The sequence below is a fragment of the Salvia splendens genome, chromosome 2, assembly GCF_004379255.2.
Source record: "Salvia splendens isolate huo1 chromosome 2, SspV2, whole genome shotgun sequence".
In the NCBI taxonomy this organism is placed as follows: Eukaryota; Viridiplantae; Streptophyta; class Magnoliopsida; order Lamiales; family Lamiaceae; genus Salvia; species Salvia splendens.
The window spans coordinates 9,792,335-9,802,445 of NC_056033.1; the positions used below are offsets into that span (position 1 = coordinate 9,792,335).

The following is a 10,111-nucleotide window of genomic DNA, read 5'->3' on the forward strand; positions in this document are numbered from 1 at the left end:
TCACAAGAAACCTCTCACCAGAAAACCCTAATCTCCTCTGGAACCCTAGCAACCGAATCAGTTGCTAATCTCACCCATTCACACGATTACACACTCAAGCATATGAGCCCTACCACCGTGTGACACTCAGAGAATCACCAAAGAAGAAGAACTCAAGGGAAATAAAAAAAACCGAGAGAGAAAAAAAAAGCCTGCACAGTGAGAGTTAATAAGTCATCTCAAACGGCGGATGGAGTAAAGAGAGTATATCTCAAGTGGAGTGGGCTAGGGCAACACACATCCCCAAGTTTCCTGGGCCGAAACTAACTCAGGCCCAACACAAATAATAGTCCACCACTTAACCAGCCAAATAATCAACATGATCATTATGGAGATGTACAAAAGTTTTGAAGGCTGAGACCATGTCAAGGGTGTTTGATAGTTATGTTAGAGACTTAATTAGAGCAAGATAAAAACTCTTAACCATGTGTTTTGTATGATGATTTTATTAAATAACCCATATTATTTTTATGGCCCGATGAAGCAGTCTTAAACCGATGTTTCAATCTAGAAAATTTATCCATCATTTCAGTAGGTTAAACTAGCAACTTTAGAAGTTGGATATAAATAGTGGGATGAAACTGAAATATTGCTCTTCATCTTTCTCACTCTCTATTTGAATTGATGCAAGTTTTTAGCTACTTGTCTAGTATATATATATATATATATATATATATATATATATATATATATATATATATATATATATATATATATCTATATAAGAGGCTAAGATATGTACATAAGTTGCTAACAAAATGATCATTTCCTATACTCTACTTATTTATGTGTAGGTCCTAAAAATAGAGAAATGACATTTCCATTGTCAATGGCATAATTAGAGCTCCGCCTGGAAAATGTTAATGTGTGGGGTCATGTATATTAACACATAATTATCTTAATATTTATCCCATTATTTACTTTATGTTGATTATTATGATGAATAATTACGAGCATTATAATAAAATAGATAAGGCCAATCTGGATTAGTGGGTGCACATCGAAATTTTGTTGGTAAAACATACGGATTGCACTAACTTATATTTATACGGACTAGTTTATTAATAAATATAAGTATGAATACGATATCGTAATTCTACAAAGCACAAACTAAGGAATATTGCATCACATGTATTTAGTTAGGTGTGAGAAAAAACATAGAGTACTATTACTAGTATTTGTTTCCTTAATATAATTATTTTACAAAATAATATAGATAGTCTTAATTTACGCGAATGTAGTGCAATAAAAATTAAAATACGAAAACCACAGAACGCATAGTCTACAAAATGAAAGGAAAATGAAATTATGTAACATAAACTTTGAAAACCCAAAAAAGGTGGCATGTACTTGAATTATGGCAAACATGACTACCACTTTTTTACCTCTAATGATTTAGTCAAAGTAAAATTAATGACAGATGTGATTGTGGTTAGTATACTAGATATGATGGCAAGCATGTCTTGATATTCTTAAATTAAAAATCTCTTCTTTATTAGGAAGATTAAAGACATTTTTGTCTGCATTCAATGGAGACCTCCTTTAGAGCATCTCCAATAACCGGCGTCACCACCGCCACGCCGATTTTTCGCCCACGCCGGTTTGACGCCGAACCATTGGAACTGGCGTGGGCGAAATCGGCGTCAAAATCGGCGTCGCCATGCCGATTCCCGCGCTGACGCCGGTTCCGACGCCGATCCTCACGGGCGCCATTGTGCGTCCCGGATCGGCGCCAAACCGGCGTCGGATTTAAATTTTTTTTTTGTTTTTCGAACACACTATATATACGCGCGTTGAACCTCATTTTCATTCGCACCACTTGTTTTAACGAGTACTCTCTCTCTACCTTACTTTCTGTACAAGATCAATAACGAGCAATGGAGAACAACTACGAAGGTACTCCAGTTAATCCCGGGGGATGGTCTCAGACTCCCCCGCCTCCCGGTGTAGGGTCTCAGACGCCCCCGACTCCCGGGGCAGGGTCCCATACTTCCCCGGCTCCTGGGGGAGGTGGTTGGCCTCCGATGAGCGGGTACTACAACATGTACCCGTGGCAGCATATGATTCCGGGGTGGGCACCCGGCATGCAACCCCCTATGCAGATGATGCCGGGGTGGGCACCCGGCATGCAGCCACCGGCGCAGCAGATGATGCCACCGGCGCAACAGATTATTCCCCCGGCGCAGGGGACGCACGGGGGGGACAACACCTATCGGCCGACTTTTGATTTTTCCACCGGTTCTTCGCACACATCGACCCCAACGGATGCACAGTATACGGAGACCTTCTCCTTAGCGGACTTGGGTTTTGATATTAACGAGGTTTCGGAAACTCTCATTCAAAGCCAGGGAGTAGGGCAGGGTAAGAAGAAGGGCAAGGCGAAGAAGGTCGGCGAGTCGTCGCAGCCCCAAGCCGAAATCCGGGGCCGGAGGAAGTGGACAGACGCGGAGAACGTTGCGGTTGCCAAGGCGTGGGTGAGTGTCTGCGACGATCCTCTGGTTTCGAACAACCAGAGGATCGTCAACTTGTGGGCCAAGATAGCCGCAGCCTACAGGGCATTTTGCCCTGAAGGGAGACCGTGCACCGGGGAGGAGGTCCGGAAGTGCTGGGACCGAATCAGGGCTGGCGTCTCTCGATTTTCGGGTTTGTACGCCAACGCCCTCCGCATGCAGACCAGTGGCCAAACAGAGGAATACTGCAGGAGGATTGCGGAGAGAGCCTACCCCGATCCGGATAAGAAGTACTATGAGTTCACCTACTGGAACTGCTACGTTGTGCTCAACGAGTCGGAGAAATTTCGGGCAGGCGTCGACGCTGGCTGGCCGAAGAGGCAGAGACTGAACTATACCGGAGATTATAGCGGCAGCAGCGGTGGTTCGTCAGACCTCCCTGAGACGGCCCAGGAGGTCCCGACTCCTCGGTCGTTCGGTCGCCGACCTCGCCCGGTTGGGCAAAGGCGGGCGCAGCAGGTTGCGAGGAGGGGCACCCCGAGTTCCCAGGACGTCCATTCGGCATCCCCCCTCGGCAGGTCTACCGAGGAGCTCAAATTCTTCGCGCGCCAACAAACGCGCGCTCAAATGGTGAAGACCTTAGCCGACTTCCAAGCGGCGGTGGACCCCGAGGTGAAGGATTTTCTTCGTGTATTGCTCCAGAGCCAGTGTGAAGAATTGGAGGCGATGAGGAGGGACACCGGCGGGAATAGCCGCGGCGTAGGTGGTGACGGAGGCGGCGGCGACGACGGTGAAGAAGCGCTGGGCGACGACGGAGACGAGGACGGCGGCGATGAGTGATTTTGTTTTACTTTTTTAAATTAATGTACTTTTTAATTTTTGTACTTTTTTTATATTATTGTACTTTTTTTATAATTAATGTACTTTTTAAATTTTAATATTATTATTCGAATTTTCCGTATTTGTCTCGTAAATTAAATTCCGTATGTTGATACAAGTGTAAATTAAATTATATAATTGTTATTAGTGATGTGGAAATGTAGTGTGAAGGCTATGTGAGGGCTATTTGATGTCCAGTTGATGTGACAAGCTGATGTGGCAGGAGAATTGTAGTGCTGATGATGTGGCAGTGTGAAGGCTATTTGATGGCTATTTGACGTCCAGTGCTATTGGAGATGCTCTTAAAGGGGCCTCAACCTAAAAGTGAAAAAGAAAAAATTGATTATCTTAGTAATTAGTGTAGAATTTATTTACAATGAAAATCAACCAACAAAAGACTAGAAATCGAGCTAGGCTTGGGCTGTTGGTTCGTAACTTCTGTAATGTCTTAGCTTGTGGGGTGGGATCCCCTGTTATGTTCTCTCTCTATAATACACACAAAAACAGTCTTAAATCTTAATTCCAAAAGGGTACTTACTATCTACATTGGCTTCTTTTGTTTCTGTGCTTGCCAAGCAATTGTCTATGTCTATTGCTGCTGCTCCCTCTTCACAGAACTGCAAATGGGAGAGGAATCATATTTCGAATATCTTGTTAATCCCTCTGTTCCGCGTAGTTGAGTTATTTCAATTTCCTCCCTCGTTTTAAAAAAATGATAATAAATAATTAAAGTGAAGAAAATGTAAAGTAAGAGAGAAAATAATGTACTCTTATTTATCTTATTTTGCCACTTACTTTACTTTCTTTTCATTTTAATTATTTATTATCATTTTTTTCAAAATAAGTGCAGAAAATGAAATGACTCAACTATTGCTGAAAATTATTTGATATCCCTCTCACTTTCCTTTTCATCTTTTAGATTAACCTACTACTACTTACAAACTCTTTTGTTATCCTATTATCCACACCCAAAAAAATATGACTTCCTTTTCTCTTTGCTATATATCACTATTTTGTGAAACTTCTTTGGCCTTCTCCCTCTGAAGGCGCCACCTTTATGGATATCTTGCTCAAAATTGGCTTTCTCTTCAGGATAATTAACCTGGCAATTTTCCATAGAGCCTTTGGAAACATTCTTAATTACTAATTCCAGCCTATTTCTTGATCAATGTACTTTGCCCCTTTGTTTTGTCGTGTTAGTTGCGTTTGTTTTTGTGGTCGTGTAATGCTAGAGTGACTGAAGTGTGTGCTTCAACAAAAGCAGAAAGTTGGAAACTTTTATTTTTTAATCTGGGAATTCATGGAATTTGATCTGAATCATGCAGTGAGTGAGGTGGAGCAGAATATTGCATGTGTGAATGGAGAAGAATGCGAAGGTGGTAGTGGTGATTACGGGTGTTTGCAAACTTCAATTTCAGAATCTGCTCCACCATCGATATATGTGGAGCTCTGGCATGCTTGTGCTGGACCTCTCACCAGCTTGCCTAAGAAAGGAAATGTGGTGGTGTATTTCCCTCAAGGCCACATGGAGCAGGCGGCATTTGCCTCACCCTTTCCAACCTTGGATATGCCTACTTTTGATCTTCCTCCACAGATCTTTTGCCGAGTTATTGATGTTCGGCTACTTGTGAGTGCTTTGTCGAGCTTTTGGTTTGTGTCCAATGCCTTGTTGGTTATATTTTAGGGCGTGATTTCAACTTAAAAGTCTTGTTGTGGTTTGGTTTAGTTTCTATTTCTGTGTTTTGGTTAATGTTTTTGTAACAGGCAAACAAAGAGAATGATGAGGTTTACACTCAACTGAATCTGCTTCCTCTTCCAGAGGTACTGTAGGTAATTATAGGTAGATGCATTGGTTTTTGAGATGGATGTGTGATTTTTGAAATTCTTAATTAGTGAAAGAATTGGGAAATTCATTGGTGGTGAGTAGATTGCTTCTTGAGGTCTATACTTTAAATTCTTGGTTAGTGAAAGACTTGGGTCTTTATGATAGTTAATATTGGTTCTTGTTGTTTACGTTTCATTTTCTATATAATTAGTGACAGGGAAGAAGGCCTTGGCTTGGTGCTAGAGAAAACTTGTGTGTTCAATTTTAGCCTTTGTAAAGTTTTTGTGCTGATGCAGATGGGAGGGGTGAAATTGGATGGCAAAGAAAATGAAAATGCAGACTTTGATGAGGACGGGAATGGTGTTATGCCAGCAAAGTCGACTTCCCACATGTTCTGCAAGACCCTGACTGCTTCGGATACCAGTACCCATGGTGGATTTTCCGTTCCTCGTAGGGCTGCCGAAGATTGCTTCCCCCCTCTGGTTTGGCCTCTTATGATGAACAGCACTTGAATTCTCTATTTACCTCAGTAAAGTTCGTCTTGCTGAGGAATTACACTCCGTTGTAGGATTATAAAGAGCAAAGGCCCTCCCAGGAACTCATAGCCAAAGACCTGCATGGAATGGAGTGGAAGTTCAGACACATTTATAGAGGTATAAGGTTCGTGTATCACTCATTCTCTTGTTGGATATTCTGAGTGTTTAATTATGGCATTGCAGGCCAGCCTAGGCGACATTTGCTCACTACTGGTTGGAGCATATTTGTCAGTCAGAAAAATCTTGTTTCAGGGGATGCTGTTCTCTTTCTGAGGTACATTTCACCAAGTTTTGCATTTGAGCAATAATGTTTCAGACTGATGCTTGGGAACACATTGGATATATATAAATATAAGTTGATTTGAAGGAAAATAATGGAAATGAGTAAAATGCAGAATAATTATTGTTTGTGAGAAAAAATGGACTGATATTGGAACTCAGCTTTGCTCTGCAGCATTCTTGTTCAAAGTGTTCCTCGCCTTATAAGGTGCATTACCTGTATACTGCAGAGGAGAAGCTGGGGAACTACGATTTGGGATTAGACGAGCTGCTCGACCTAGGAATGGCTTGCCTGATTCGATCATTAAGAATCAGGGTTCTTATCCCAATGTCCTCTCTCCAGTTGCCAATGCTATATCAAGCAACACTTCATTTCATGTTTTCTACAGCCCAAGGTACTGTTGTCCCATAGAACCTGTTAACAATTAGCATAACCTTCAGTATCTCTAGTAGAGTACCATTCTAATCCAAATTAACATTTTATCCTAGCATTCTAGCAACCGTACTTTATTGATACAACCGGTCAAATATAGAGTCTCCAAAATAATAACAGTGACTAGAACTCTAGAACTTTTATCATAAAAGAAAGATGATGAGTTCACTGATGTGATTGATTCAAGCATGGCTTAGAGGTTGACTGCCTGAGAGTTCATTCGAGGAGCTATTAGCTGTTTCAAAAATTTCTGAATCTCACCATTGCCTTGCCCTCAATAATTGGAGCAACAGAAAATAATAGTATGATTTAGGCAATGAAGTATGTATGTGGCTAGAATTTGATGGGGAATATACAAATGCAGGAAAATAATAACTCTTACTAAATGAGAAAAAAATCTCGTGACATGTTAGATTAAATGGTGTTGTACTATTAGCCTCTCTGATTACGTGGCATATCTGCTTAGAACTATTTTTTTGCAGGTCAAGCCATGCTGATTTTATTGTCCCCGTTGAAAAATATGTTATGTGTACCACCAGTAAGTTACTTGTTGGGACAAGATTCAGAATGAAATTCGACTTTGATGATTCTCCTGAAAGAAGGTCCCACGTGAAATCCCATAATCTTACCAGGAGGTTTTAGCCTCTGCGATGTATGCTGATTGTATTTTGCAGGTTCAGTGGGGTGGTGACTGGAGTCGGTGATATGGATCCTTATAGATGGCAGAACTCAAAATGGAGATGCCTGATGGTAGAGTACAACTTCATAACCAGGCAACACTTCTGTGATTTTCCATTTTTGCTGCCATTCTAGGGCCTCTATTTAATCAGTGGAATTGAGATTGGCATCTCTACTTATTTTTATGCCTTAAGTTTATTTAATAAAATCGCTACTACGTAAGTAGGTTCTACCCATGGGAATTGAAGCATAAAATGCATTAGTGTTAGTAGCAAAGACTAAGTGGTTTAACATTTTTTGTTGTTGCTGTTATTGGACTTATCCAATCGTTTCTTGCAACTTCACTACATCCTTGTTACCGGAAAATGCTATAGGTTCGTTGGGATGAGGACATCATGAGAAACCACCAAGAACGAGTTTCTCCATGGGACATAGATTTTTCAGGTAACTATGCACCCCTGAGTATCCAGCCCTCACCTAGGACGAAGAAACTGAGGTCAAATCTGCATGTTACCCCGCATGGCAGCCCTATTGCTGGTGCATTTCTTTCCATTTGATTTAATTGTTCTACTATGCATTCTTTACTCTGGGCTGGCCTTGAAATCTAATTGTTGATGCAGGTGGGGGCTCTGTTTTGGACTTTGAGGAGTCAGTAAGATCCTCCAAGGTCTTGCAAGGTCAAGAAAATGTAGGTCTTTTATCACCTTTCTATAGAGGTGATCAAGAGAACCGCCAGCTCGATTTTGGTATGCAACCTACCACTCCTAATCCTGTGGCGAACAGGATGGATAAGATTAACTATGGCGAGTTTGTGAGAAACCACGCTCCCGCCAACTTCACAGGCTTTCTGGAATCCAATTGGTTTCCTAAGGTCTTGCAAGGTCAAGAAATTTGCCCATTCAAATCTCTCGCGGGAATAAGTAGTTCGGATATCGGTGTTTGGCCAAAACCTCAACACGGTTACAACCTTCACAATCAGATGTCAACGCCAAGCTTCTATCCTCTGGCTTCAGAAGGTTCTAGAAGCATTCCGATTCATCACAAGAACATCCATACAGGAGGGCTCATACTATCCAACTTCTCCAATTTTCAGACAGAGACTTCGATTTTGAGTGGGACTAAAGCTGATGTAAGTCGGATGCCACATCTGACAAACGAACCAAGGGCGCTGGAGAGAACGTCTGCCCTTAAACATATGAACAATGAAAGCAACTTGAAGGAAGAAGTTCAGAGCTGCAAGCTATTCGGTTTCTCTTTGACAGAAGATCCTGCTGCCATCAATCTACAGGGTCCTAACAAGAGGAGCTGTACAAAGGTACGTTCCAATCAAGTTGGGCAGCGATGGCTAATTAATACTCTTTTTCATGAGACTCGAAAGGGTGATCACCATTCCTGCTCATAGGTTCACAAACCAGGTAGCTTGGTGGGGAGAGCCATTGATCTTTCTAGATTGAATAGCTATGAAGATTTGCTGACTGAACTTGAGAGGCTTTTCAACATGGAAGGCCTCTTGCGCGATCCTAACTGTGGATGGCGCATACTGTACACTGATAGTGAGAACGACATGATGGTAATTGGCGACGACCCTTGGCAGTAAGTCCAGTGCTTGGGGTTTTTTGGGATAATAGCATGTAAAATTGCCCAATTTTGGCCAAATTCTTGTTCTGATGTGTGATGAATGCAGAGAGTTTGTTGAGGTGGTCACGAAGATCCACATACACACACAAGAGGAAGTGGAGAAGCTGACCGTTGGAATGACCAAGAGTTGCCTCGAAGAAGCGCCATCAGCGCCTGATGTGTCCAAGTCGTCTTCAGTAGGCAGCCCGATTCTTCCCCTACTGTGATAAGTATGTGAGGTGGAGGTTCGTGTACATTACTAAATAAAAGTGTTGTTGTGTTTGTGTTTTTGTTTGTGTTCTTACTTAAGAAAATGATGTAGTTGAAATAGATAGATTTGGTTATTATGATGTTTGAATGCTGTTTGTTTTTCTCGTCACACTGTCTCCATGGATAGAGACAGAAGTTGGTTTCTGTTGGTTATTTATCTCTATGCTTGATGGATGGATTCACAGATAGAAATATAACTATGTTTTGATAAAAACCTATATATATATATATAGTTGTAATAAATCAATAATCATACTATATGAAATGAACTAATAATTAATTATATAGTTATTTGCCTATAAGTATTTGAATTTTCAATATTGTTTGATTTTTTTCCTTTGAACTTCTTTTAATTTAATTATATGAAATTTTTGAGTTTTTCTTATTTTCACGATAAACAATTCCGATCAAATTAAAGCTAATGACACTTTAACATAAAAATATGTGCATTTTTTATTTATGGAAAGTTGTCTCCAACTCATTATCCATGTATATCAATTTATTTACTATTTATACCACTATAGTCTATCATTATAACTATTAAATACTAATAATAATATGAGTCCTCTATTCACTAATACTACTTTAACTACCATTCTCCTCTTATCTTTTACTTTACCAATTGTGCATTAATTCATGTGTCATTTCAAATATTTATATTTTTATGGGATGGAGGGTGTATTAATATATAAAATCATACTCTTTCAATTTCAATAATTAAAATTAATATGCATCCCTAAATTTCAAATAAAGGGTATAAATGTCCATTCTGGCTAAGGTAGTTAAAGTATATTCTACTCCCTCCGTCCCATTAATATGCAATATTTGGGAATCGGCATGAGACTTTATGTAGTGTTTTTGTGTATTAATGAAGAGATAGTAAGTAAAAGAGATGAAAAAGTAGAGATAAAGTTATTTTCATTTTAAGAAACGTTTCATTTTTAATGGAATAATCTAAAAAAGGAAAACATTTCATATTTAATTGGACAGGTGGAGTACTTATTGTGTTCATATCTTATATTAACGTGTCGATTTTAATACAACGATATTAACAATGATATCCTCCACTAAATAACTACTTCATATGTCTAAAAAAAATCGGTAA

At 40.1% G+C, this 10,111-nt stretch overlaps 1 pseudogene; it reads left to right on the forward strand.

Annotated features, from left to right (window-relative positions):
* The first annotated feature begins 4,298 nt into the window (after window positions 1–4,298).
* Window positions 4,299–9,198, forward strand: LOC121787460 (annotated as a pseudogene).
* Window positions 9,199–10,111: the final 913 nt, after the last annotated feature.